Genomic DNA, 24,946 nt, shown 5'->3' with positions numbered 1-24,946 from the left:
TACTAATGTGTATCTGTTAATCCCACACTCCTAATTTATCCCCCACTTCCCCTTTGATAACCATAAACTTGTTTTCTATGTCTGTAGATCTATTTCTGTTTTTAAATAAGTCGGTATCTTTTTTAAAGTTTCCACATATAAATGATATTATGATGTCACATGGTATTTGTATTTCTCTGCCTGGCTTACTTCATTTCATATGATAATCTCTAGATCCATCCATGATTGCTGCAAATGGCATTCTTTCTTTCTTTTTTATGACTGAGTAGTATTCCATTGTCTATATTACCACATCTTCTTTATCCATTCCTCTGATAATGGAGATTTAGGTTGTTTCCATGTAGTGGCTATTATAAATAGTGCTGCAGTGAACACTGAGTAGCATGTATCTTTTCAAATTAGAGTTACCTCCGGAGTTCCCCTCATGGCGCAGTGGTTAACAAATCCGACTAGGAACCTTGAGGTTGCGGGTTCGATCCCTGGCCTTGCTCAGTGGGTTAACGATCCTTTGTCGCTGTGAGCTGTGGGGTAGGTCGCAGAGGCAGCTCGGATCCCAAATTGCTGTGGCTGTGGGCGTAGGCCGGCGGCAACAGCTCCAATTAGACCCCTACCCTGGGAACCTCCATATGCCGCGGGAGCGGCCCTAGGAAAGGCAAAAAGACAAAACAAACAAACCAAAGAAAAAAATTAGAGTTATCTCCAGATAAATGCCCAGGAGTAGGATTGCAGGATCCGACGGTAAGTCTATTTTTAGTTTTCTAAGGAACCTCCATACTCTTCTCTATCGTGACTGTGCCAATAGGGATAATGATGGCTGTTTATGAAGTGAGATGATGCATGTAAAATGCTTGTTGCAGTAACTGGCATATAGCAGTAAATAAATGTTAACTGTAGTGATATAGAATTTTGAACTTCGAACATTCTTTTGAGATATAATTTATTCGAAACAGTGCTTTTAGGATGGGACAACATGTTTGAAGGCTGTGTTGTTGGAATTGCAGCTCAGAAGAGAGAGGCAGAGGAGAAGGGAGAAACGTGCTTTGAACCTGCAGGCATAGAACAAACATCCTTCTGACCTAAGAACTTGTTATGTGGCCCTGGAGGGGGCATTCTTCAGGAGAGGTCATGTCACTACAGAGGAGGTTGGGACTCCACTTCCCAGAGACCTTGTTCTTGCTATTGGCCCACTCTGTGTGACACAGCGTGTCATAAATATGCCTCCGGATTTTTTCTGAAGGGGCTGCTGCCACTTTGTCAGATCTTTTCCCTCCCATTAGGTGGAATGGGATTCAATATCGTTAATCTCCACAGGACAGGTCAGAAGGCTCTGTAAACTCTTGAGATTCTAATGGTAGCTAAAATCACGGAGTTTTCAGAATAAGCTGTGCAGTCTGTTTTAGAAAGCAAGGTGACTGAAGAGCAGAGCCATTTACTTTGTCATTGGTTCCTACCCCATTGATTTCGCTTGAGTTGTGAATTAATTCATTTCAGGTCCCAATCTGGAATACAGAGGGAATGATTCCTAAGTCTTTTATTAAAAAAAAAAAAAGAATTGAGGTTGGAGTTCCCGTCGTGGTGCAGTGGTTAACGAATCCGACTAGGAACCGTGAGGGGTGTGGGTTTGATCCCTGGCCTTGCTCAGTGGGTTAAGGATCCGGTGTTGCTGTGAGCTGTGGTGTAGGTTGCAGACACGGCTCGGATCCTGCGTTGCTGTGGCTCTGGTGTAGGCCGGTGGCTACAGCTCCGATTCGACCCCTAGCCTGGGAAACCCCATATGCCTCGGGAGCGGCCCAAGAAATGGCAAAAAGACAAAAAAAAAAAAAAAAAAAAAGAATTGAAGTCATGCTATATATTAATTTTGTGTCCTGCTTTTTTTCCAAGTAATTTTGTAATTAAAATGACAACAATGGTGATGACTCTGACACCTACTTTGTGGTCATGATTTTCTTTTACAGAAAGTTTCCATATTCTTTCTTAGTTCATCTTCAGAAAACTTAGTGTTTCTAGGTTTTAATTACATTTCTTTTTTTTAATTTTATTTTTGCTTTTTAATTTTAAAAGTTTTTTTCTAAAACAACTTTTTCTTGAAGTACAGTTGACTTATAGTGAATTATAGTGTAATTACATTTCGGTTTAAGAGAGACTTAGTTTCTCTAATAAATTCCATAGAGATGTTCCTTCTCTCTGTACTAATTTGCAGAATCTGTGAAGGATTTAAAAGCTGGAGTTCCTGTTGTGGCGCAGCAGAAACAAATCCGACTAGGAACCATGAGGTTTCAGGTTGGATCCCTGGCCTCACTCAGTGGGTTAAGGATCCAGTGTTGCTGTGAGCTGTGGTGTAGGTCACAGACGCAGCTCGGATCCCAAATTGCTGTGGCTGTGGTGTAGGTGGGCAGCTGTAGCTCCGATTCAACCCCTAGCCTGGGAACCTCCATATGCTGCAGGTGCGGCCCTAAACAGCCAAAAAAAAAAAAAAAAAAAAAAAAAAAATCCCTGGTCAGATAATGGCAAATTTTTAAAAACATATTTCTTTGCTTTTGATTGTTGCTGCAGTGATGGAAACATTCTCACCAGGAAGTATTGACATGTTTTGTTGTTGATTAATAAATACTTACCTGCAACTTTGAAAATGCCATCACAAAGTTTAACCATATTTATTTTCAAACCCTTCAAAAACAAACATTTTTGTCTATTGTAAATAAAATTGCAGTGGTCTGTGTTATGGGATATGAACAAATATTTGAATATGTGATTATGAAACACATAAACATTAATAAATGGCATGTGACATTAAAGGCAGTACCTTACCGTGACATGTCAGAGATGAGTTTTTGGAAATTAAACCAGAGCATGCAAATGTTTAGCTCACAATGATTTTTCTGATTATGTTTTCAGCCTCTTTCACTCCAACTAAGACAAGGTTATTATTCTTTTATTTCTTTTGTTTTTTTTTAATACACATGCATAATTTTGTTTTCCTAGCACCTACCGTAATGTTAAAACTCAAATTAGAAGCATCTTGATTCCTTCCTAGCTGTGTAGTATTTTAGGGGGTGCGGGGGGTGGGTTGGGTCTTTGCTTTCAAGCATCTGTGGCTTTCATTAACCCGTAGGTAGTTTTCTTTTACTAACATGTTCTTACACTATTAGGGAGAATATTTGCCACAAAAAGTTTCTTCACATTCTTTCCCCCTATCACCCCCACCCCCTTTTATCTTTTCCTCTCACATTCACACACAAAATTCGGAAAGATGTTTTTTTAAAGAGCTCTGAGATAGTGTCATGTAGGGGAAAGACTGTAAGACGAAGGGTCTAGAGGAGCTCCCGTTGTGGCTCAGTGGGTTGAGAACCCAACTAGTACCCATGAGGATGCGGGTTCCATCCCTGGCCCTGCTCAGTGGGTTAAGAATCTAGAGTTGCCACAAACTGTGGCATAGGTCACAGATGTGGCTCAGATCCGGTGTTGCTGTGGCTGTGGTGTAGCCCAGCAGCTGTGGCTCTGATTCAGCCCCTAACCTGGGAGCTTCCATATGCTGTGGGTGCAGCCCTAAAAAAAAGGCTAAGGGTCTGGAGACATCTAGGTTATTCAAGTGTTTCTTGTTTATTGGGTTTCTACTCAGGGCTGTGGGAGATTGAGGGAAACCAAAGAAGGGAGACCAATGGAATAGCTGGGGAGAGAAAGCATGAATACCTTAAAAAGTCGAGTCACAATATAAATTCACACAGAATAAGGGTAAAGTGAGTCGTCAGGCAGTAGGTACTATCCAGGGTGGGAGATGTTTGGCGAACTGGGGGATTGTTCTCATTATTTTCCAGATAACTGAGAAACTCCTCCTCCTTGTATAGGACGCCAGGGGTCCTTAAAATATGTGGCCACAGGAAAGGCGGATGAGAATTTATTTGTGTACTTATATGCTTTAAAAATCAGCAATTCATGTATCACTAAGAGGTTTGCCTTCATTCAAAACACATGGATTGTTTTTTTTTTTTTTTTTGCAAAGTGTTGCTCACTGTTTGGAATGGGGAGCTTCTCAGAAGTAGAAATGCATAAAGGAGATGCTCAGCAGTTACCCCGTGTCTGCAAAAATTTGTTTTGTGTGTGTTCCGAGGGCGGAATCTCTGCAGTCCTATCTCCAGAAGCAGGTGGGTTTTTTGTTTCTTTGTTTTTTTGTTTGTTTTTAATGGCCACACCCGTGGCATATGGAAGTTCTTGGGCCAGGGACTGACTCCGAGCCACAGGTGTGACCTACGCCCGATCCTTTAACCCACTGCACCAGGCCGGGGATTGAACCCACATGGCACCTCCACAGCAGCTCGAGCCTCTGCAGTCAGATTCTTATCCCACTGCGCCATGGTGGGAACTCCTGAAGTAGGTATATTTAATGATTGATGGGGGAAGTAAATATTGACGAAGGCCTAAAAGAAAGATCAATACATTTCAACCCATTTTTGTTCTTTTTCTCAGGTTCCTCAATCTTGCACAGATGTCACAAAAATATATACCTTTTGTAGCTTACAAATGCCTGAAAATTAAAAAAATATATATTTAATTTCAAACACATATGTGTAGATGAAATTAAATATAGTATAAACACTTAAGTATCAGACTTCCCAATTTGTTACTGAATAACTGGAAGTGGTTCTGTTATATAAAAAAAAAAAAAAAGAAAAAGAAAAAGAAGAGGTGAAGTCTATTCATGGGCCCCAGCTTCCTCTTTCTTCACTCTTTTTCCCCTTTGTGGTCTAAGGGATTTAATGCCCACTAGACACTCCCTCCCCAGCACCAAAACCTCTCTCAAGAAGGGATCCAACTTGGAGTTCCCGTTGTGGTGCAGGGTAAGCAAATCCAACTAGGAACCATAAGGTTGTGGTTTTGATCCCTGGCCTCGCTCAGTGGGTTAAGGATCCAGCATTGCTGTGAGCTGTGGTGTAGGTTGCAGATGAGGCTCGGATCCTGTGTTGCTGTGGCTGTGGCCGGCAGCTATAGCTCCTATTCGACCCCTAGCCTGGGAATCTCCATATCTCCCTATGCCAAGAGTGTGGCCCTAAAAAGCAAATTTAAAAAAAAAAAAAAAAAAAAAAGAAGGGATCCAACTTTAATCCATTAGCACAAAATTAAGTCATTATTTACATTCCCTGTTTTAGGCTATATCCCTACTTTGTGGCATTAGAAGTTTTTATCTTATCTGGAGGACTTTTTGGTGTTGACATGGGAGTGGAGACGTGCAGCTTTATTGGCAGGAAACAAGAGCACCTCACTGAACTCTCACTTCTTTGTCTTGGGTGTGTCTTACTCATCAGGATCATACTTAATATAAACCTCAGAAATATCCTTCTAAACTTACAAAGAGAGAGATCGAAGGTTGAATCAGCTTAGAGTAGAAGAGCAACAGTTGGTAGACATGCAGGTTTATTTTATTTTATATTATTTAGATTTGGAGCATTAATTTCTAAAATCTTGTACAGGTAGGTGAACAAACAAATAGGTAAAAAGTACAAACAATGTAAATTTTATGTCTTCCTTTATTTTTTATTTTTAATTTTTTTGACTGTTCCTATGGCATGTGGAAGTTCCTGGGCCAGGGATTAAACCTCTGCCATAGCAGTGACAATGCCAGATCCTTAACTGCTAGGCCACCAGGGAACTCCAGTTCCTTGCAGTATATTAGGAGGAAGAGAAATATGTTACAAGGAGGAGGACATATGGGAGAAGTTTGTGAATGTGAGCTGGGCAGAATTACAAAGAGATCTGGCGATTATCTGGAAGTAAAACATCCACAGTGCTCTCTGGGGAAATTAACTGCCAGAGGAGAAGCAAATCATGAGAACACAGTGACTAACGTTGTCTTGTAAGGACAGTTAGGTGGATGATGGCAGTTCTGTTACTTAAAGAAAAAAAATGAGCCAATAAATTGGAGAATGGAAGACAAATCCATGTGAGAAGAACTAAGCACTAAACATACACACACACATATATATGTATGTGCCTTTTTAGGGCCACAACCGTGGCATATGGAGGTTCCCAGGCTAGGGATCCAATATTTTGGAGCAAAACTAATTAAGGATACATATATATACTAAGGATATAGCCTTTTAGTGCCTCTCATTGTCAAAAGGGCTGGGAGATATTTTTAGAGGCTATAGGTAGGGAAGAGTCACTCCTGAAAAATTCTCAATTTTTAAAATTCAGATCAGAATTTTTTTACCTTTGAATTTTATTTTTTAAATTTATTTTTTTCCTAGTTGATTTATAATGTGTTAATTTCTACTGTACAGCAGAGTGATTGTTTTATATATATGTATATATATAAAACTATACATATATATATACATATATATATATAAAACTATACATATATATATATATACACATATATATATATATATATATATATATATATATATTCTTTTCATACTCTTTCCCATCATGGTCTATCTTAGGAGACTGGATATAGTTCCCTGTGCTCTACAGTAGGACTTTGATGTTTATCCCTTCTATAGTTTGTATAGCAGAATTTTTTAAAGGGGTGTTGCTTGCCACTGAATTACTGGAAAGTATTTGTGTATCACTATCAAAAGCCACTATAGAGATGGTCAAATAAATTTTCAGACTGAAAAGTAAGCTAGAGAAAAAAACCCTATGTGGTTATATAGAAATTACTTGAAAAAAAATTTTATGTCATTTTAGGGCCACATCCGCAGCATGTGGAGGTTCCCAGGCTAGGGGTTGAGTTGAAGCTATAGCTGCCAGCCTACACCACAGCTCATGGCAACACCAGATCCTTAACCCACCGAGTGAGGCCAGGGATCGAACCTGCATCCTCATGGATACTAGTCAGATTTGTTTCCGCTGAGCCACAACAGGAACCTCCCATTTGAAATGTTTTAATCAATCACATTAAGTATTGACCTTGATCATAGCTTGAAAATGAGAATGGTGGTGGACTTTCTAAGTATGCAGGGGTTCAGTGATGGTTTCCTCTGGGGGGAATGTATATACTGGACATCTATTAGGTAAACATCTCTCCTCCCAATCAGTAGAGTGGGCCAGTGCAGCTTTTACCGCTCAGGCTGTGGTGAGGACCCCTTCAAGGTGGAGTGTCACCCCTTGTCCCTTTTATTACTAGCTACTGGGGCTCCCAGAGAGGTCCATCTGCACATTCTCTGTGAGTGGGCTCGTGTTTCTTCTTAAAAGAGAAGGGTGCTTCCTGGAAGCACAGAAATCTTTTGTTGGGTGAGAGAAGCTCTAGATCAGAACTATAAGCCAGCAGGTTCTCTTGCACTGGCCTTGAACTTTGGGGGAAGACCGAGGAAGTGCAGACCTGTGGTACCGCCCCCTTCAGGGCAGTGGGTGACTGCACCTCTCCCAGCCATTTGGAGGGTGTTTCTTGTTCTGTATGTCACGGGTGTCGCTTCTATGGATGGGGCTTCCAGAGAGTCATGCTTTTGTTTCTCTGCTGAAATCAGTGTAAACCCACTGGCCCAGCGTTAGTGAGAGCAGCTCTCTGTGCTAACAGGCTGTGCTTGCAGTTCAGTGTGAGATCTTGATGGTTGCTGCCTTCTTTCTGTACACATTGTTGGGAAGTAACTTTGGCTCCAGGGCTGCCGTAATATCAGAAAGATGGGCAATGAGTGACTGTCAGCTGGTGGTATTTTACCAGGTGCATACCACCACGTCACCTCTGCGACTTGCAAGTCTCTTGCTTACAGCAGAAACAACATTGTCTATCAACTGTACTTTAATAAATAAAAAAAAAAAAGAAGTCATCTGCCTGGTATGCAGAGATTTGGGAGTTGAAGTCTGGCTGTTGGAGTAAAAAGAAAAAAATTTCCATAGGTGATGATGTCATGAAATCCCACTTGAATTGCTGGAATAGTTATCCCAGTGACCAGAAAATTATTTCTTTCCTCTGTAGCACTTAACAGTTGGCTGCCGTTCGCTGTTATCTTAAGGCATCCCCAGAAATACTAGTGTTATTTGATCAAATCTGTGGGGAGCATGTTGTGGGGCCAAAGATGATCATCATGAGGCATTCAATCAGTTAGTTACTCTTTAAGGAAAGATGGGAAATGGAAATGAATGGCCAGTGACAACAGTAATGACACCTGGAAAGGGATGGCCCCCAAAATAGGCATCTCCTTTGGAGGATGCGTATTTGTGATGTTGTCAGTAATTGAGCAGAGAAGTTAACAGCAAGGCACTGAAATGAGAGGGGACTGTTGTAACACGCAGCCTCTTTCAGGGGTTCATAAAAGTAGGTGCTATTTGATAGCAGAGCTAGTAAGAGCTACGAGGAACCTCCCTGAATTATGAATGGCGATAGTAATTAACGAGTATGCGAACTGCTCTCTGCGATGACTGAAATCTCATTCAAGTTTCCTGTCCTTTTTACTGGTTTCACTCTGCTTTGTGGGAGGAAGTCCCAGGCCTTCAACTACATGGATATGAAATTCAGATCTTTAAAAGCGTAGTGTACCAACCCAAGATTTTCCTTGGGGTATTCATCTGTCTAGAAACGAAATGCTTAAAAAAAAAAAAAAAAAAAAAAAAAAAAGATTATTTGCCTCTTTCCCAAGGAGGTAGGCAATTAGATATAGAATGAAAGAAAAAAGAAAATCCCTACATGATTGCCCTCTGGCCAGAACAAACGTGTGACCTGCTGCCATAGAAACATGTCTGTGATCAGAGACAGGATGACAAAGCCTAGGTCTGATTTCTTTGCGACATGACTGAGGTTTAATCTTTTCTTCCTCCACCCCCCACCCGGAGGCAATTCCATCCAGCCTTGTCAACCATGTCGGTTTTACAGGAATGTCTCAAAACATCTGTAAAATACTGATTAAAATAGACACGGTGGTACTCTCAGATAAATGTACCGTCTTTTCAGAGTGTCTGTCTTACTCCTAGAATTGCGTCTGCAAATCTGGTGTTTAAATCTTCTGTCGTGGTGGGTGTGAGCTGAGGGTGGATATCTGGGTCACACTGGTAGAGAGGGTGTGGCCTCACATGTGCTGCTGGCCCTGTGCTGTCCTGCAAGAGTCGTTCCTCTGGCATGGAGAGAACAAAGGAAATGCTTCTGAAACAGTGGTGATGTCTCTCAGAGGACAAAGAAACTCCATGACTGACATGTAGCCAAAATCCCCTGCAGAAAACCCTACAGGGTAAGAAGAACCATGTAGGAGAGGCTGCATAGAAGCCTCTCCTCTCCTTTCTGCGAGCAGAAATTAGGATGTGGGGCAACCACTTAATTAAGAAGCACTTTATTATCTCTGGTCAGGCTTCTGATTGCATCATGCCTCTCAAGTCTAAGTCTCCTTTTGAGGGTTTAGGGAGTCATAAATAATATTCCTGTCCCCCATCCACAGCCTAAGTTTGCACCTGTTGAGAAATACAAGACAGAAACCAGGTAGGTGGAAAAAGAGCCATGCCTATTTTATTGGGTCAAAGCTGATTGGAGAAATGGTTAGACATGCGGCCACAGAAGGCTTCCTGATACTTATCCCTCCTTTAGTCGTTCTCATCCACTGGTCCCACTGTGGGCAGAGCAGAAAGGGCCCCCCTCATTGTCAGCTGGTAGATCCAAAGAGAAGCCTGAAGACTCTGAGCCAAGAAGTTTCTTTTCCCAAAGTCTCTGTGCAGATAACTCAGGTGCGGGGAGAAGCTGGAGAGGTTCTACTTCTGCTTTACCCTGCAAACAAAGGGGATGAATGTTTCATCACTTCTAAAGGAAAATGCCCTTTACCCTCAAAATCCCTCCCAGTGCCCTGTGCTCCATAGCCCTCAGCTCTGAACTCTGGATCGGTCCTACTCTTCCCTCACGAGCTCTCAGCTCCAGGGAGACACTTCTTAGTGTTCTCTACCCTTTCTTCTCAGCACACCTATGCTGCAGCTGCCCTGTCCTAGCTCACTCACTGTGGTGGCTCTTCTCTAGGAATCACCCTTCTGCATGCCCCTTCCGTCTTGTCCCTTGCAGCTGGCTGTAGGTGAGGGCTGATACTTTTTCTTTTCTCTTTTCTTTTCTTTTCCTTCATTTTCAAGGCTGCACCTGCTGCATATGGAAGTTCCTGGGCTAGGGGTTGAGATGGAGCTGCAGATGCCAGCCTATATCACAGCCATAGCAATGTGGGATCCAAGCTGCATCTGCAACCTATGCCACAGCTTGTGACAATGCTAGATCTTTAACCCACTGAGCAAGGCCAGGGATTGACCCCTCATCTTCAAGGACACTATGTTGGGTTCTTAACCTGCTGAGCCATAACAGGAACTCTGCTTTTGCTTTTCATACTTCTTGTGTTTATTGTATGCACTGTCAGGTAGCTCCCATTTCCTAGTCTTATGTACAATTAATCATTTTATCTCATTCATCCTGCTTATTCGCATCCTTCACTTTGTCTTTTTCATTCATTGTTACACATGGAGTTGTCTTGCTTCCCTAGTTAGATGGTGAGGTTGCTGCAGGAAGGATTGGTTTCTTCTCTCCATTTTTGGTACCCCTTCCTAGGGCAGATCTGGCATAAAACTCAGTGTTTATGTAGATAGTAAGTGTGGCTTAGCATAAGTTCTCTAGCTGAGGTGAGAAGGCTTTGTGAGGAGGTGCATTTCCAGGACAGCAATAGTGAGGGGCTAGGAGAAACAGGACAAATACATGGTAACCTATTACCAAGCTGCCTTACACTCTTGCAGACAGGTCTTTGAAACCGCTCTATGTCACAACAGTCTGTCACAGGGAGGAAAGACAAGGAATGTATCTTCCATGTCCTTCTGGTCTCCTGTCTCTCATTGACCAAGGTCACCTCCTTGGGCTTTAAGTCTCTGTTTCCAGTTAGTGTGGCTCAGCCCCTCTGGTCAGCCTGTGGGGAAGCCACATCCCACCCCCACAGCATGATGCTTCTTGGGGATCCTGAAGTGGTAGGAGTCTCCACAGTACTGGTTAGGTTGGACCAGGTGCCAGAGCTGCTGTAGTGCGTGCCACCGTGCTCACAACAGAGGCTGAGCCAGAGCCATCCCTCATCCCCTTCCCCAGGGAGACTGAGACAGCTGGTGATGTTGGGAGACAGGGTAGCAGCGGGGTGGGGATTGTACATGGAGCAGCAGCCAGAGGAACAGTGTGGGGAGGGGCAGGCAAATCTGAAAGAGCCACATAAATTGGGTCCAGTAGTACAGCACACAATAAAGGGATACTGACAGATTAACTAAATATTTAGTAACTCTTTATTCACTTCTATTGGTTAACCTCCTCCTATGTTTTTATCTTAATAATATTTTTGGTATTATTGGGAGATACGAAAAGAGATTTAAGAGTCAGCACAAACTAAGTCCCTAAGTGTTGAGGGACCAGAGTAGAGGAAGAATAAAAGCGTGTGAGATCAAGGAAATTAATCAGGGAAGACTTCCTGGAGGAGGTGGGTTTTGAAATGTCTTTTGAAGGATATAAAGGGAAGGATTGATAAAGAAGAAGGAGTTGTCTGCAAAGGTCTCTTGGGAATCTTAGAATCTTGAGCACAGTTCCAGGTTAGGGGGTACATTTTAGACTTCTGCTGTGACAGTTTAATTCCCTCATTGAAAAAATTGTAACAACAATCTAGAAAATTGCTATTTATGTTTTGGCTTATACTCCAAACTTGGGGGTTTTACCTCTGAGATTGGAAAAATTAAAGTTTCCTTATTCATTCCTATGTTTGTAATTAATTGCAGCCTTTTGGGATACTTTTTGTTAAAATTTGAAGTGCAAATATATTAAATTATAATTATAAATTATTTTTGGAAAATTTATATATACATAAATATATTTACAAGATTATTCATTGCAGTTTTGTTTCTTTCTTTTCTTTCTTTTTTTTTTTTTTTTTTGTCTTTTGTCTTTTCAGGGCCACACCTGCTGCATATGGAGGTTCCCAGGCTAGGGGTTTAATAGGAGCTATAGCTGCCGGCCTACACCACAGCCACAGCAAGGCCAGATCCGAGCTGCGTCTGCGACCTACACCACAGCTCACAGCAGTGCTGGATCCTTAACCCACTGAGCGAGGCCAGGGATCCAACCTGAAACTTCATGGTTCCTAGTCGGATTTGTTTCTGCTGTGCCACGACGGGAACTCTGCAGTTTTGTTTCTAATAGTGAAAGTAGGTTCCAAATGAAATATCTATCAAGAGAGGAATGGATAGCAAACTAAGGAACACCGTGTTAGGTGGCTGTTAAATTATGTGAACCCATGTGTCTGGTATAGAAGGATCTTGAGACATTGAAAATGTAAGTTATAAAAGAGTATGTGTAATTATCTGCCCAGTGGTATAAGTTACAACAAAGACCTAAACTGAAAAAATTCCAGTTCAGGATTGGGACATGAAGGGACTTTCTCTTTTCATCCTCTTTGCTTCTGCATGTACTTCCTTGTCTAAATTTAAGTGGGGGGGGGGTGAACCCCAAAGGTATCATCTTTTTAAATAAGAACCAAAGCTCATCTCTCAGAAAGAGTCAGAGGAAATTTTCATATTCATGCTTAGGAATTAAAAAAAAAAAAAAGGAAAGATATTTGTAAGGAAGCCACAGATAGTTCTGTACCAATGACATTTCATAGAACGTTTAGGATGAGGAATCCTTGTTATGAATTTAAGAAAAACAAATAGCAACTGATTAAAAAAAAAGGTGAAGTAGTAGAAAGTTGGAAAAAAAGCATCAAAATTTAGAATATAACGATTTTTAAAAAACTTATTTTATTGAATTATAGTTGTGTTCTGCTCTTCAGCAAAGTGATTCAGTTATATATATACATATATATTCTTTTCCATTATGGTTTATCATAATGGAATTTTTTTAAAATAGGTTTTATTGGAATATAGTTGACTTAGAAAGTTGTGTTAGTTTCAGGTGCACAGCAAAGTAATCATAATGGAATATGGAATGTAGTTCTTTGTGCTACACAGTAGGACTCTCTTTCTTATCCATTCTCTCTATAATAGTTTGCATCTGTGGACCCCAAGCTCCCAATACAGGGTGTAATAATTCACTATGGAAGGAAATTTCTTTAAAATAGTACTGAAACAGTATACAGTTTTGATATTATTATGCAAATTAACAAGTCTTATGTGGACAATATGAAAGATTTTATGCAAGCGGTTTTTGTTCCAAGGATGAGACTGCAAATGAGGTGTTTTTCTTTTCTTGTTCTAACTTACCTGATGACCCTAGGTAGAACTAGTATGGAAGAAGAAAATCTCTTCCAGTGATCTTAGGACCCCTTTTTGCACTGCCCTTCCATCTACACTTGGAATGATGGGGGACCCACCCTCCAAGAGGTGACCTGTTGCTTGGCCAGCTCTGCTTATTACAAGGTTCTTAGTACCCTGCTGAAGTAACATCTACCTGGCGGGGGAGGTTTACCTCTCATATACATTAGAATGAGCTTTAAAAATTGATCAAGGCCCAATCCCCACCCTTGAACAATTAAGTTCGTGGGAATGGGGCCCACGCATTGGCTCATTTCTGCAAGTGCCCTTGGGAGTTTCACAGGCACTGGGGATTACCAACCGCTCTACTCCTGGAAACCCATCACATTTTTAAAGAGCATGTTTCACCTTCATCTCGTCTCCCAGAAAATTATCCTCCAGTCTTCGTGTGAAATGGCTTGTAGCATTTTAAGGGTCTGTATGATGAGTATCCATTTATACGGAAATCACAATTACAGGGTTGCTCTTTTGAAGAAATTGATTTAAAATACAAGTGTAGTGATATAAAATCATACTCCAAGGACATAGGGCAAAATTTAATCCAGACTATTTAGTTGATACACGTGGGCTTATATTTTTGTATCTATACTTTAATGATGTTTGCTAACTTGAAATTTGAGGTCTCCTCAATTGCGCAGTGAGACTAAAATGTAACCTGAGAATCTAGATTTGAGTGTTTACAGAGTCAGAAATCTATGTGCTGAGCAGTTTTTTGTGAGTCTACTTCTTCTTTTTTTTTTTTTTTAATGTCTCAATATTCTACTTTTTGCAATGGGTTAAAAACCAACCCAGGGCCATGGTAGAAAAAATAAAATTACCGTATGATCCAGCAGTGCCATTCCTAGGCATACATCCAAACGAAACTATAATTCAAAAAGGTACATGCACTCCAATGTTCATAGCAGCGCTGTTTACAGTAGCCAAGACATGGAAGTGACCTAAATGTTCATCAACAGAGGAAGACAGAGAAAGAAGATGTGCTACATAATACACAAATGTACTACTACTCAGCTATTAAAAAAAATGAAATAATGCCATTTGCAGCAACATGGATGAACCTGGAAATTATCATACTAAATATAGTTATACAGTGAAGATAAATATTAAATGATATCACTTGCATGTAGAATCTAAAATATGAACAGAAGAACTTATCTCTGAAGTATAAATAGACTTAGAGGCATAGAAAACAGACTTGTGGGGTTGCCCAGGTAATAGGGGGTGGTGGTGAGGGAAAGATTGGGAGTGTGGGATTAGCAAATGCAAACTATTCTATATAGGATGGAAAAACAACAAAGTCCTACTGTATAGCACAGAGAACTCTGCTCAGTATTCTGTAATAAACCATAATGGAAAACAATGTGAAAAAGAATATATACATGTATAACTGAGTCACTTTGCCAAACAGTAGAAATGAACACAATGCTGTTATTCAACTATACTTCAATACAAATAAGTAAAAACCAGCCTAGGGTAGGGGCAGAAATAAGCCAAAGATGATATGATTTAGTGGGAAATCAATCAACCAAATACAGCTTTTTGAAAAGAAAGCTATCATAGGCAGAGTATAAATTTGAAGGTTTCAAGTTAGGTAGTAAGAACTAGAAAGTTTGATATGTGTAGTGTTTGAATCTAGATTTCCTTCATAAATCTAGCATATTATTTATCTAGGAAGTTGAAATAAACATGGCGTTATGATTCACAGTTTCTATGGGGCATGAGGATTGTTTTTGCCAGGGGAAATTTTATTAAAGTTGAATTTCTCACTAAATCCATCACAGGTCTCTAATAATGTGATGTTCAAACACCCAGAGCATTGAGGAGGTATGACCAAGGCATTGTGTCCTCCACCAACCCCCCCCCCCGGATTCCTGGACCCCTGAGTTAGGCACACACAGGGTAACCTGGTCCACAGGCATGGTGGCTAGGGCCTGGGGTGATCTGAGAAATGTCAGGGGTGAAAAGAGAGTTGAAGAGTCATACAGACTGCAGAGAGGCCAACAGGAGGTATCAGATGGATGGGGATATTGAGGGAGCAAGTATTAAGAGGAGCCTCAGTTTCTAGTATGAGTATAGCTGTTGCAGGCTGTTAGCGTGGAGGGAGCTATGGTTCTCTTTCTCTTTTGTATATAAGTTCACTTTTATCCTTTTTTAAGATTCCACATATAAATGATTATCATATGGTATTTGTCTTTCTCTTTCTGACTTAATTTTACTCAATATGAGAATCTCTACTTGCATCTATGTTGTGGCAAGTGGCATTATTTTGTTCTTTTTTATGGCTTTTTAATGGCTGAGTAGTATTCCATTGTGTGTGTATATATCATATCTTCTTTATTTATTCGTCTTTATTCATTCACCGATGGACATTTAAGTTGGTTCATGTCTTGGCTATTGTGAATAGTGCTTCAATGAACATAGGGGTGCATGTATCTTTTTGAGTGAAAGTTTTGTCTGGATATAGGTATGCCCAGGAATGGGACTGCTAGATCATAAGGTAGATTCTATATTTAGTTTTCTGAGAAATCTCCACAGATTTCCATAGTGGTTTTACCAATGTACATTTCCACCAGTAGTGTAGGAGGGTTCCTTTTCTTCACACTCTCTTTAGCATTTATTGTATGTAGACATTTTTTGTCTTTTTAGGGCCACACCTACAGCATATGGAGGTTCTCAGGCTAGGGGTTGAATCAGAGCTGTAGCTGCTGTACCACAGCCACAGCAATGCCAATTCCGAGCTGTATCTGCAACCTACACCACAGCTCATGGCAATGCTGGATCCTTAACCCACTGAGCAAGGCCAGGGATCGAATCTGCGTCCTCGTGGATACTGATCGGGTTTGTTTCCTCTGAGCCTTGACAGGAACTCCTGTTTATAGACTTTTTGATGATGTCCATTCTGACCAGTGTGAGGTGGTACCTCATTGTGGTTTTGATTTTCATCTCTCTAGTAATTTAACCATGTTGAGCATCTTTTCATGTTCAGTTCAACTTTCTCTTAATACTCTGTACTCAGAAACCCTAACCTTGCTCCTGAACTCCTGCCTGGCATTCATTCATTCATTCTGTGACTGAAGGGCTCATGTTCCCTTGGGACCATCTGCTGCTTCTCATCCATGTTTTTCACCTGGTCAGGTGCTACACATCTTGCCTCACCACGAGCAGCTCCCTGGACATGCCGCACCTCTCTTTCCTTCCCCAACCCCGAGCACTGCACTCACCTGATTTCATTTTGCTGTTTCTTATGGAGGCTGAGGTTGACAAGGACCTCAGATGGGCTATGTCTGTGACGGCCACAGTTCTGTCTTCACCACCACACACAGCCAGCCCCATTAACTCAGGGGGATCGTTTCTTCCTGAATGAAGGTCAGTTCTACTTCTTTCTCTTCTAATCCCTTTCAGAGAGCATTCAGCCTTGGTGAGTCATGGAGCCCTGGGCTCCATGGCCCCTTTCCAGCTGGATGCAGCTCCACTGCACTTGAAGCCAACATTAATTATTTTCAAAGTTTCTTATTAATAGCAGAGTAAAGACAGATGTGAGCGAATATTGAATATGAGTTTTCTCTAATAAGAGGACTTGGCTATTTTATGATGGATGTGAAGCCATCTTGGACCTATAGATGGAACCCTGGCACGGAGCCACAGATGTCCAGAGGGGATGATGGTGCCCTCTGGCAGGAAGCTTCCAATTTTCCCACATTCTTGCTAAGACAGCTTGTACCCAGCTCAGCGGCTTGGCACATGGAGCAAAACCTCCTGGATTTGAACCCCTCCCACAGAAAATCAGTCCATGGAGTCATGACAGGTTCATTTTTACCTTTTCTATGTTTAGTTTTTCCTATATAAATCAGTGTTTAAACTAGTTTGTGGATTTGATTAAATCTATTTTAAATCCACTTAAAATTTTGGGCTCTTAGCAGTATCAGCCCCACATGATCTGTGATTTGCCTAGACTAGTACCTGGGATACACAGTAGGCTCTTTAATGCTGAATTCATTATTACAAATTATTAAAGCAAGACTAAATTTCCTTGCTGGGTAGCACTTTCATTTTTTAAAAAAGCAGATTTGTATTTTTTCTGCTTGAAAATGGTAGAATCCCTTCTTTAAAAATAGTCTCATAGTTTCATATCAATTTATCATTGAATTTAGCTTTGGGAAGGTTCGTTTTATAGTAGATGATTCTTGGCTTCACATTCAGGGGAACCACTCAAAACCAGTTAAGTCAGAATCTCAGGTGTGGGTTTGGGGCACGTGGAGTCTGAATTTTTAACAGCTTTATCGAGGTATAATTCACATACAACAGACTGCACGTATTTACAGCGAACAGGCTGATCAGTTTTGATGTATGGCTACACCTGTGAAAATACAGCCACAGTCAAGGTAGTGAACACATCATCTGTGGATTCCTAAGTGCCAGGAGGGTTGAGAACTGCTACAGCAGAGACTTACATTCAAGGACTGATGTAACTCCCCTCACCTAGTACTTAATACTAGTAACACCAGTGAAAATAGTGCTTTATGATTTCACAACCTGGCCCTTTGTTTCTTTTGAGACATGTTATGTCTCTTTTTGAGGCATGATGTGACCCCGTTAAGACAAGAAGAAACATATATCATTTTTTAATGTCAGATTATCAGGGTTGCCCCTAAACTTTCTCTCTGACCCAGGTGAAATGGTCTCCACATGTTCTGGGATTGGGGACCAATTTGTTCATCTTTCCTGCTCTGATGTGTTCATTGGAAAAGTCAAGCTTTTAACCGTCACCTGAATTAAGAGTCAGCCAATGCCTCTGATCACACGTAATAGAGCAGACCACGCATTGCCACACTGCAGATGTACCGCAGATCTGGTGAGGGCAGGGCGTGATGGGGGCTGTGGGAGCCGGGTGGGAACGTGGGCTGCTGTCGCTCTGAGCTGGCATCTGGCCTGAAGCCCTCTCAGTTTAGTGGATCCCAAATCCCAATGCGGGAGGTGGAACTTTTTAAAAAATGTATTTTACTGAAGTATAATTGACATACAGTGTTGTGTTAATTTCTGGTGTACAGCAAAGTGACTCAGTTATATATATATATATATTCTTTTTCATATTCTTTTCCATTATGGTTTATCACAGGATATTGAATAAGTTCCCCATGCTATACGGTAGGACCTTATTGTTTACCCATCCTGTATATAATGGTTTGCATCTACTAACCCCAAACTCTCAGTCCATCCCTTCTTAACTATCCCTCCTCTTTGGCAACCACAGGTCTGATCTCTAGTCTGTGAACTTGTTTCTGTTTCATGCTTCAATTAATTTGTGTCATATTTTAGACTCTACATATGAGTGATCTCATATGATATTTGTCTTTCACTGTCTGACCTCGTTTAGTATGAGAATCTCTAGGTCCATCCATGTTGCTGCAAATGGCATTGCTTCATTTTTACTATGGCTGAGTAGCATTCAGCTGTGTGTATGTACCACATCTTCTTTACCCATTCATCTGTCAATGGACATTTAGATTGCTTCCATGTTTGGCTGTTGGAAATAGTGCTGCTATGAACATTGAGGTGCAGGTACCTATTCAAATTATGCTTTTCTCTGGATATATGCCCAGGAGTGGGATTGCTGGATCTTATGGCACTTCTGTTTTCAGTCTTTTTAGGAACTTCCCCCAGTGGTTTCCATAGAGGTTATACCAGTTTACGTTCCCACCAACAGTGTTGGAGGGTTCCCTTTTCTCCCCACCTTCTCCAGCATTTGTTATTTGTAGACTTTTTAATGATGGCCATTCTAACCAGTATAAGGTGGTACCTCCTTGTATTTTTTTTTTCTTTTTACACTACCTGCGGTATATAGAAGTTCCCTGGCTAGGGGTCAAATCGGAGCTGCAGCTGAGGCTTATTCCACAGCCGTAGATCCGAGCCGCATCTACAACCTATGCCGCAGCTTGTGGCAATGCTGGATCCTTAACTCACTGAGCCACAATGGGAACTCCCCTCATTGTAGTTTTAATTTGCAGGGAAATGGAACTTTTAACTTAATAATGTCCCGGGTAATAATTGTGTAAAAATTTTTACTGATTTTTTTTCCGCCAGTGCTAGTAAAATAGTGTATCTTTAGAAAATGATATTAAAAAGTCAGTCAAATGGCTGATATTTGAAAATTGGTTAAATGAAAATGATTTCTTTATATGATAGAACATCATGTAGACATTAACACTGACTCGGTAGGATATGTTTATTTTGTATTTTTAAGTGAGGAAAGCAGGTTTACTAAATTAGTGCATCCTGTATGATTCCACTTCTGTTTTGAAAGATGTGTCTGCACACGACATACATACTGAAAAATAAAACATCGGAAGACACACATCAAAACATTGACAGTGTTTTTATTTCTGGTAATGGAAAATAACATTTGGCTTTAATTTTTTTTTTAACCTTTTCATATTCTGGAAAATGACACTTTTTTTAAATTAGAAAAAAAAGTTATTAAAAATCACCTGCAAAAGTTTCCCCCAAATAAAATAAAACCCTGTCTAAAACAGTCCAGTCAATGAAAATAAAAACCATTAGGATTCCACCTTGGAACTGGTGCATTCACCAGTAGGCGGGCACTCCATTTTTTAAGCAGTTTGATAAATAACTTGAGTTAAGCAAAATAAACAAACCCCTGGTCAAGCTGGAACTAGTTCAGTTGCTTCCAAGTGTCATCTGAGCAGATTTGCTGGATTTATTCTATTCAACTCAAGTTGGAGGTTACAAAGCCCGTGATCACTATTGAAGCGGTTTGGCATTTCGTTTTGTTTTGACTGACTCCAACTGCTTTTTAGCACGAGAACTGGGCAGTAGGCACATAAGCAGGTTTCTGCATATGGCCTTGTTGCCTTGGTTCTAGAAAACTCATTTCAGAGGCACTTCAATCTGAGGAGTGTTCTCTCCAGCAAGGGAGGGGATGTGAAATAAGTCCGCACACCACTTAGGTCGAGATAGTTAAAGTAGCTAAGGTAATAGTTGGAGCTCCCTGCCTCCCTGACAGCCAGCCCGCTGCCCTGGGCTTCAGCTCTGTCCACCCTTTTGCTTCTTGCAGCTTCATTCTCTCTGTGTTTCTGCTTATTACATTGGTCTCCTCAGCCTATAAATGAGCTCGAACCTCTGGCCTAAAACTACTTCTCAGCTCTGCTGTTCCCCAGAGGTACAGAGCTTTTTCTCCCCTCCCTTTCACTGCCAGTGGCTCAATGAAGTGACAGCCAGTGAGGCAGATCCCAGTGAGAAGTACCTTCTCGGTCCTCTGGACGCCCCAGGCACTTAGTCTGCCCCTCACAGTGTTCTGCCACATATGTCCCTGGTGCTATGCCAGGTGCACCAGGTACATTCCTGCCTTTCACAGTTCCTCCTTTGACCTCTGAATTCCTAGGAACAGAGCAATCCCTGTGGAACTAATTTGTGAGGCTTCCAGGCATCACTCAATTCAAGAGTGAGAACAAACCGTTCATATGACTCAATAAAAAAACAAATAAACAACCACATGGAAAGATGGGCAGAAGACCTAAATAGGCCTTTTGCTGAAGAAGATAGACATATGGCCAATAGGCACATGAAAATGTGCTCAACATCACTAATTATCAGAGAAAGGAAAATCAAAACTGAAGTGAGGAATCACCTCACACAGGTCAGAATGGCCATCATCAAACCATCTACAAACAATAAATGCTGAAGAGAGTGCGGAGGAAAGGGAACCCTCTGACACTGTTGGTGGGAATGTAAACTGGTGCAGCCACTATGGAGAACAGTATGGAGGTTCTTCACAAAAGTAAAAATAGAGTTGCTCTATGATCCAGCAATCCCACCCCATATATCTAGATAAAACTCTAATTCGAAAAGATACATACACCCCTACGTTCATAGCAGCACTATTTATAATAGCCAAGACATGGAAGCGTCTAAATGTCCATGGACAGTAGAATGGGTAGAAAAAATGTAGTACATATGTACAATGGACTACTCAGCTATGAAAAAGAATAATGCCATTTGCAGCAACAGAGATAGACCTAGAAATTATCATCCTAAGTGAAAGGGAAAGACAGATACCATGTGATATCACATATATATGGAAACTAAAGTATGACATAAATTAACTTATCTATGAAACAGACTCACAGACATAGAAAACAGACTTGTGGTTGCCAAGGGGAAGGGGCATGTAGGGACAGATGGATTGGAAGTTTGGGATTAGCAGATGCAACCTATTTTATATACAGGATGGAAAGTAATAAGGTCCTACTATATAGCACAGGGAACTATATTCACTATCCTGTGATAACCCATAATAGAAAAGAATATATATATGTATATATGAAACTAAGTCACTTTGCTGTATACCAGAAACTTAACACAGCATTGTAAATTGACTCTACTTCATTAAAATAAATTTCTTTATAATGATTTTTTTCCGTTATAGCTGATTTACAGTGTTCTGTCAATTTTCTACTGCACAGCAAGGTGACCCAGTCACACATACATGGATACATTCTTTTTTCTCACATTATCATGCTCCATCACAAGTGACCAGACATAGTTCCCAGTGCTATACAGCAGGATCCCATTGCTTATCCATTTAAAGGCTGTAGTTTGCATCTATTAACCCCAAATTCCCAGTCCTTCCCAGTCCCTTCCCCTCCCTCTTGGCAACCACAAGTCTGTTCTCCTTGTCCTAATGTATGGCACAAATGAACCTTTCCCCAGGAAAGAAAATCATGGACATTAAAATAAATTTTAAAGATAAATTTAAGATTATAGAAAGGTTTGTGCGGTTCCTCGCTCTTTTGGTAGAAGCTATTTCCCCCAAGTGTCTGTGTTTCGTTTCATAAATCTCATAGCTCAAGTGACCTACTTTCCAACACTAACTAAAGTTTTGTCTCTCACCTACTGTCTTCCCTTCCTCACCAAGTTTTTGTTTATTTGTTTGCTCATTTACAAACTTCAGAATTCGAAGAGGCAGGCCACTGTGCAGAAGGGTGCAGATCTCATCTCTGACATGGAGAAGCTCTTTGACTCTGGGGTGTGTTACTAGTCCTTGCTGGGACCCAATAGGCCCACGTAGAAAATTACTGTGGCAGGAGTTCCCACTATAGTGCAGCAGGTTAAAGATCCAACTGCAGTGGCTCAGGTCACTGTGGAGATGTGGGTTCGATCCCTGGTCTGGGAACTTAAATATGCCATGATTGCAGCACCTCCTCCACCAAAAAAAAAAAAAAAAAGGGAAAAGAAAGAAAGAAAAAGAAAAAAATGCTGTGACTTTGGCCACCTTATGGAATTATTTATAAGATTAGGAGAAGTATTGTCGGAGAGGCCCTCGGCCCACTCTGTCCCATGACTGTCACTGAAGGCTGATGCACTTCCTTTTTTACTGGCTCCCTCCTTTCATACCTGAATAAAGGTTCAGAATTGGGGAACTGTGACCGTGCATGCGAGCCTCCGGCAAGTCTGTGTAGTTCAAACTGGTGTCCTAGCAAACCGCCAGATCACGAGCCTACCTGGCAGTCACTGTAAAATCACCCACCACAAACATAAGGCCACAAAACGCCAAGGGTCTCTTCTCTCTGCTCTGCTCCACCCATGTGATCTGTCCAAAGAATCTGAAATAACGGAAAATGTACACAGCACTTGTTCGCGCAGCAGATGGGATTCATGTACCAGAAGCTCTTTGTGCCGCCAAACCCCTCGCACATCCATAGCCGTGGCGGAGGGAAGGGGGGAGTATCGCACCTCCTTCTTTTCTTGGATTTGCCATCTTTCATCTCTGATGCCAGTGTCTTCTCAGAGGATTTGCAAGAGAAGAAAAGTCTCACTGTTCTGGAAACGCTAGAAGACGTTCCAAAACTTTCTTAGTGTTCTTCCTAGCAACAGAGCCAGTGACTTTCTCCACGTTTCTCCTGGGTGGCACTGTTCTTGTGGTGTTCGTCACTTTCTGCCACTGACTGGCCATGTCACCTGGGGCCCTGAGTCCATTTTCTGGGCCTCTGTTTTCTCCTCTGGGGAGAATAAGAGGGCCCACCTCATAACGCCATTATAGAGACGAGGTATCTACCAGCCAGTTACAGAAGTACCCAGTGGGGAGTCAGCACTCAATCTGTGTTGCTGTGTTGTCCTTGTATTTGCATAAGTCACGATTGCACCTGTTGGGCTGGTGGAAGTAACATAACTGAGAATCACACGGCTCGCGTTGGGGGTCCTGATTTTGCCAACTCACTGGCTGGGACTGAAACTACACTCCTTCTCGGATGGGACTTGAACCTGGTCAAAGCTCAGACGGGGACTTGAATCCATTGTCGTTTCACTGAAACTACTCACCTGGTGTCAGGACTTACTGACGCTCTGGCTTTTTTGTCTCGTCGCAGAAAGACCCCGTCTTGAGGCAAAGCGATAGGCAGCGTGAGTTTATAAGCACAGGATGCTGGTGTGCGATACAGTGGCAGGCAGGGGAGCACAGCCCTGGGAACCCAGAGGGCTGCGTGTCTATAATGAAAGAAAAAGTGGGGAGGGGAGACAACCACCTTCTTCCTCATTCTTGGGCACATTCAAGGCTTCATCTTGAGTTCCTCCTTTGACTCTGTGTCGTCTAACTAGGACTCTCACGGCATTCTTTATTTAAATCATAAGTATATTAGCAAAAGGGTGGTAGCATATGCTAAAATATGATAATTCATCCTCGATTTCAGTAAAATGTCCCCTTTCACTTTGTTTTTTCCCCTTTCTTGTATATTCCTGACTTGGCTACATGCAGAAAAGCTCCTCTTTAGGGGCTGGGAACTCCATGACTTCATGCAACAATATTCAGATCCCTTGTCAGGGTTGGTGGCTTGAGTGTGCCCAGTGCTCAGATGCACCTGGTCTTCCTTCCAGGTGGTATAGATTGTTGCTAAGTTACTGGATTTTTTTTTCTTTCTTTCTTTTGAGTGGTCATTAGCTTAAAACAGGGTCCCACCCTCCCTTAAAATCACCTTTCGGTCTTCAATCCCCTAGTGAATTTTTATTATTTATTTATTTCTTTGTCTTTTGTCCTTTTAGGGCTGCACCTGCAGCATATGGAGGTTCCCTGGCTAGAGGTCTAATCAGAGCAACAGCTTCCGGCCTGTGCCAGAGCCACAGCAGCGCCAGATCCGAGCCACCTCTGCGACCTACACCACAGCTCACGGCAACACTGGATCCTTAACCCACTGAACGAGGCCAGGGATCGAACCTGCAGCCTCATGGTTCCTAGTTGGATTCGTTTCCGCTGCGCCACGATGGAAACTCCCCCTAGTGGGATTTTTAAACTAAAAATTATTCTACTCTATCCCTATCAGGATGAATCATTACGAAGTCACCTGCTCTTACTAAAAGTCTATTTTTATCTGTAAAATGTCAAGAATACTTATTTTTCTGTGTTGAAGCGAGATTATGTCTGTGGAAGATAAACCTCAAAATGGCATACAGCACAAGATTGTATTAGGATCGCTCATCCCTGTCTTTGAGCAGATGCTGACAAGTCTTAGTCACCTTGGTGTCTCTCATGGTTCCCAGGGTTGTCCCTGGCCTCTAGTGGACCTCAACAGTAATTGTCAGGTGAACACTTTTAACAGTTCAACATAACCGAGAAAAAGGAAAAGAAGCAAGCCGGGCGGCCTCTGTGTGGTTGGCAGAGATGGCATGGGATCTACACATACACTCACATGCTTTCTTTAAGAGTTGCCTGTCA

At 41.6% G+C, this 24,946-nt stretch overlaps 1 protein-coding gene across 47 annotated transcripts in view; it reads left to right on the top strand.

The window, feature by feature from the left end:
• Nucleotides 1-24,946, top strand: part of NRCAM (neuronal cell adhesion molecule) — a 317,402-nt gene that overhangs the window by 38,008 nt on the left and 254,448 nt on the right. For 8 of the 47 annotated variants that reach the window (XM_084977500.1, XM_084977491.1, XM_084977486.1 and 5 more), the window contains exon 2: nt 4,001-4,142. The exons of the other annotated variants lie outside the window; for them this stretch is intronic. The gene's annotated coding sequence lies outside the window, so the exon portion shown is untranslated. The remainder of the gene's footprint in view (nt 1-4,000; nt 4,143-24,946) is intronic. 47 annotated transcript variants of the gene reach the window in all.

The sequence above is a fragment of the Sus scrofa genome, chromosome 9, assembly GCF_054392235.1.
Source record: "Sus scrofa isolate SSC_HxYL_T2T_F1_AM1 chromosome 9, Sscrofa_HxYL_maternal_Yorkshire_Landrace_v2.0, whole genome shotgun sequence".
Lineage (NCBI taxonomy): Eukaryota > Metazoa > Chordata > Mammalia > Artiodactyla > Suidae > Sus > Sus scrofa.
Note: the sequence above shows the minus strand (reverse complement) of the source record. Positions and strands in the feature narration are given on the sequence as shown.